Genomic DNA, 6,000 nt, shown 5'->3' with positions numbered 1-6,000 from the left:
CGCCACGCCCCCAGCACCCCGTGGTAACCGCCCAGCGCGCCTTCGCCACGCCCCGGATCCGGCTGGGACCTTGGGAGAGTGAGTGACAATAAGTAAGATTAGTGTGCAAGGGGCGTTGACCTCTTGCTTATGGAGGTTCCTTCATTTAACAGGGCACGACATTATGAATTGATTTTGGATTTATTCAACAAACATTTTAAATAAAATGACTATAGAGGTGATTTAAAACATACTAACTTCATTACAGAAGCTCCCAGGCTAAGGGGGAAGACTAATTTCTTTGCTTCCAAAGAGTAAATGAATAAATCATTGGGATTTGAAATTTGTATTCTTCATAAAATACTTTTTGAAAGAGTGAGTGCATGCATGCATGCATGGATGTGGATACAGTAGAGTACTAGAATTAGTTTATATACCTAGGAAGCGGTCCCTAGTGAAGTCTTTGAAAATGGACACAGGTTTTAAGTGGACTGCAGAAGGCATTTGAACTTGAGAAAACAAACTATACCAAGGCATACTGGAAAGAATATAGCAAGTTTTGTTACTGAAGCCAGAATTCTTGAGGATGGCTGCTGGGTGATTGTGGTAGGATCCAATGTTTGTATTTTGTATCAGGGCTGTACTTTGTAAGCTGTGGGACCAGGGTGAAGAATTAATTCTTACTTGAAGATTGAAAAAAAAATCCTAAAAACAATAAAGATAATTAAAAGAAAGGAGGAAGAAAACTTACTCAGAATCTCAGTGCTTTGATAAATTAACTGTCAACTGTTAACTTGGCTTCCTTTCTGACATGATATGTCTACATAGGACCCTGAAATCATCCTGTAAATATCATGCAAGTAATCACTATTTGGCCTTTACTTAGGTGTGGTGATCATTCATTTTTAATTGAAAAGGTATTCTTTTACATGGTTACTGGACCAAAGAAATCATCTTTTCTAATGAAAAGGGACACATCTTTAGAATCCTGATTTCTAACTGAACTCTGACAATACTTAATTTTATGACTTTAAGCAAGTAATTTCACTTTTTGAAATTCAAGTTCTGTTTCTTAAGGAACAGATTGGACTAATATAATTACCTCATTTAATAGATATTTTCTGAGTGCTTATTATGTGCCAGGCACTGTTTTTAATCCTTGGGAAACAAAGGTGAGTATAAAGATCTGCCCTCCTAAACCGTACAGTGTAATGGGAGAAACAGACTTCTTGAACATATAAATATAAAATCATGTGTCAGTAACTTTCACTAGTTACCTTTGGTTGATATATTATGAATCTATAAGTCCTGTCTTCATTTCTTCTTTCTTTCTTCTATCATCAATATTGTTGTAGTAGGGTAGGAGGGGGTTGAGAAAACTTGCACGTTGTAGGCATGTAACAAATATATGTTGATCAAATGAGTGGATACTTGCAGGTCTGTATTATGTGTAGACCTATTTATTTTTAAAATTCATTTACCCCATAAATTTTATCCAGACCAAGATATTTTCTCTTTAACTTCCCCTCAGACACTACTTATCTGGGAGCTGTAACTTCAGGTTTCATTGTAAAATATGTAGTGCATATAAGTCATGAGCATATTTTCTTGCTGGATTGAAATTTGCATCATTCTTTGTCTACAGTGTGTATGATTTTGGTGTTCTTATCACATCCTCTTTTCTTTTGGCAGTACATAAGTTTATGGCCCATGTAGTACTTCTAGAGTAATTATTTAATGTTTTAAGCTCTGAAGGTCAGCTCAATGCAGTTAGCTGTTTGCTTAGAATTTGACCTCTCTCTCTCTCTCTCTCTCTCTCTCTCTCTCTCTCTCTCTATATATATATATATATATATGGAGAGAGAGAGAGAGAGAGAGAGAGTTTTTCTAATGTAAGCTTACTGTATTTCCTAATTGAAATTGAGTGAATGCTAGTGGTAGGTAAAAAAGAATCCACTTTATTCTCAGAATTTCCTGGGCCATTAGTCACGTATAAGGTTTAATGGGTTAAATGAATGAATAAAGAATTAACCTTTCTTCACTCATATCAGGATGTCTTATACCCCTAACTGCATGAAGACATCAAAAATGAAAATGTATGTGTGTGTGTATACATATATATAGATGATATAGATATAGATATATAGAGAGCTCTAGAGTTCCTTTCTCCCCTTTTTTGCCCAGGTGACTTATTCTCTTTTGTAGTTCAGCTCTTTTGCCTCTTTTGTAGACAGCATTTCCTGCAAGGCTTCCCATTCTGCACTGTAGATTAGCTGGCTGTTCCACCTGTGTGGTTCCATAGTTTCCTAGATATACCTTTTCCCAGCCCTCCTCACTGTGAAGTACTGTAGGATAAATATATTTTGGTACCTAGAACAATCCCTGACACCTCTGTAGATGTATCATAAATAGTTGTTGAAATAATACAGTTTGACTAAAGGAATGTCTCTACATTGTATGTCCAGCAACTAAGTTAAGCCTGGAAATTAATAGATACTTAATAAAAGTTGCATAAATGAGTGAACACATGAATGAATGAATGGAGAAACTTGGGAAATTAATGTTAAGGGAGTGTAGTGGATGCCTTTTAAAAATTGACCTCAATTTTGTCTTCATTTTTTTCTTCTTACTGTCTTTTTGTCTTTATTCTGATTTTCTTAACCATATTTGTCCCAAGTAAATATAACTTTGTGTTGCTTTACTTACATAAGATGTTTATTGTAAAGACGTGTTCATAATATTTAAAGAGATAACTAAGAGAGTGAAAATCATCGAGTCTACCATGCAGATATAAACATTTTGGAGGAAAATCCTCCTAACTTTGATCTATACATATATACATGAAGCATATTTTAGGAAAATAAACCTTACTATACATACTGTTTTTTAGCTTGCCTTTTATAACCCCAAAACCATGTAATGAAGGCTTTCTACACCAATAAATACTGATTTCTCTACATCATTAATTTTAATTCACAGTATGTATATAATTAGACTAATCCCCCACTGTTAGACGTTTATATTGTTTCCATTTTTTGGCTATTATACAAATGTTGAGATGAACTTCCTTGCTCATATAGCTTTGTGCACATATGTTAGTATTTCTGTGGGAAAGTATCTTGGATATTTAATTACGGAACCAAATGGTAAGCTCATTAAGCATTTTGACACATGTTGCTAAATTATTCAACTTTTTGTGCCACAATATATTCTGACAAAAAATGACTTCCTCATCTCAATAAATACGAGTCAACTACCTACTGTAATTAGCTAGAGTGCCTAGAAGCTTGCCTGATGCATAGGGCTCCATCAATTTTATATCTTCATAATCATCATTCTCATTTTCAGTCTTATAGTATGATTTATATTGTATGCATGTCTGCAAGATTCTTAAAATAATTTTTTTATATCCAAGGAGACTAAATAGTACATATATATTGTCTTACTAAGCTATAGGCCTTTTATATAATATTGCATCATTCCTCAATATTTTGCTATTTAATGCAATGGCCATGAACAATCCCAACTTTCTCAGTATTGACAGTAAGTGAAAAATATGAAAATGAAATATAATTTTATATTTTGAAACTCTGCCATGTATTGTCTTAAATGCCAACTTGATATTTTCAATGAGCACTTTAGAATGGCTAAGATGAAAATAATTTGCAAGATTCATATTACAGTGTCACATCAAAGGCACAGAGCAAAAGAAAAATGATATGTTAAATAGGAAAGGCTTATCTGTTAATTTGATTATAAACTTATTAAGAATTTCTCTAAAGATGAATGACATATCTTTCTTCCCACATTCTGAAAAGATGTAGTTTACTTATATCTGTGTTAGAAAAGTATACTTGTTTCAGCTAAATGGTGTGGAGGGACCTAGGTTATTTGTTGGTCTCCAGTCAAATTATCGTGGTGGCACCCTTTTAAAACTGAAGTCTACATAAAATTCCAAGAGATCAAACAGGCCAAAATAATGATGACATCTCATCAGCGGTTACATTTTTCATGATTTTTAACTGAATACCTCATTTTGTTTGTGGTTCCTCTGAAACACCTCCCCAGACCTCAGCATAGTTTCTACGGATTGATGTAAATTAAACAGGTCTGTTCTTAAAATATCTTTGGAAATTTACAGAGATTTGAATTTCCAAAATGCAAGTTTAGTTTTTGAACTTATAAGGCATGTACATAGAGAATAGCAATTCTGTATTTTGCTTGCCTACTAAAGTCCATTTCTAAGAAGGAAAATAAGGGAAAAATTAAGTAAACATGTGAAAAGAAATCCTGTAATACTTTTTAAATGTTTGTTATATTGAAAACAGAAATTTTTTTTTAAAATTGCAAATAGTAGTTCTCAAGAGACAGGCTAGCATTTTGAATTTTAAAATAGCCACTGAGTTTGGGTTGCAAAATGACACAAATATAAAAGGGCCATATTTTATACTTGGCAGCTTGGTGGATATGGATTTTATTATTGATTTTATGGTGGATAAAGACAACTTAGTTTGTAATCAAAATGCACATAAACCACAACTTTTTCTGACTCTTTTCATTTCTAGCATTTTCTAACATTACATTTGCTTTAGGCTTTCAAGAAACATATTCTTCCCAACCACTTCTGAAATCCTGAGGCTTAGAGGAATAAAGAAAGATATTTTTAGCTTTTTCTTTCCCTTAAATTCAACTTGTGTAGTTGAATGTTTGTGACTTATTACAGTCTTTAACTTAAAAATCCTTCTCACAAGTACAAGCTAAATTGGAGAAAACAAACTGCCTCACCTTTTCAACAAACAGGGAGGAGCAAAGGCCAGGGGTATTTTACATTAAAACCTACCAGACTGTGACAGTCCTACCAGAGAAACCTTAATGAATTTCAGAATTTCTTTTTCGGTGAACCTGAGTGCTTCTTTTACTTTTATCAGATTCCAAATGAGAGTATACATTTTTCTCTGTTTGATGTGCTGGGCAAGATCTGGTAAGAACTAATGCTTTGATTTATCTTTAAAAATTATGTATAAAATAATCAGTATGGTCTGTATTCTGGAATAAAGAATGATATGACATTATGGTATAAAAATATACTATGATTATGGGTACTAATTATATCAAACAGATTATTATGAAGAAAGTTCGTGTGTGTGTGTGTGTGTGTGTGTGTGCATGTATGTGAGCTTGGTAAATTGTATGTTCTGTATTTTATTTTACTTTCTAGATAATTAGTAACTAGACAATCTTTTACAAGGAGCTATAAATAGAGAACAAATACAAGTATTCAAGAGAAATTTAGAATAATTTAGTAATAGAGAAATTAATTCAGTATTTGGAAATCATGACTTAATAAACATCTTGTTTCAATTTCATTTGTTCAAATAACCCTGACTTTGAGGAAAATTTTTACATGGGTAAATTGTCAATTATAAAAGAAACAGTATAAACATACTCTACAACTTTTTTTTTTGTCCTATTACACTAAACCAAAACAAGTTTACAGTAATAAAGTAGAACTTTATTGTCCTGGTTTACTGGCTTATGGTAATAAAGTTTACTAATTTTAGTAATATCATTTACTACTTTATGGTAATAAAGTAGAACTACTTGTTCTACTTTATGATAATAAGAAAAGTAGCAAATTTACAATTCACAATGAATAGTTTTTTTGTAGAGATTTTGCAAAAGCAGGCCATTTCCTTCATTTTAAATTTCTTTTAAAAAAATTCTTGAATGCGTACTAGAATAACCTTAAAATGTCAGCTAGAAATTCAAATTATTCCTTATTTCTTTTCAATTAAATTGTAATTTTCAATTGTATATTGAGCTAGAAGTACATTCTGGAAATATTTCAGTTTTACATTCAAATACAGAATCTAAATAGTAATAATATACAGTTTATTATTTATATTTTACTCACTTGGAATTCTCCTGATAGGCATGTTATGTTTTTGTAATGAATAGTAGTGGTGGCTAGTTCTGGTGGCTTGTTCTCCTAGGCCAAATCACTTAACCTCCTTGAACATC

This window comes from Orcinus orca, chromosome 5, assembly GCF_937001465.1.
Source record: "Orcinus orca chromosome 5, mOrcOrc1.1, whole genome shotgun sequence".
Classification (NCBI taxonomy): Eukaryota; Metazoa; Chordata; class Mammalia; order Artiodactyla; family Delphinidae; genus Orcinus; species Orcinus orca.
The sequence above is the reverse complement of the archived record's forward strand: the minus strand, read 5'-3'. Positions refer to the sequence as shown.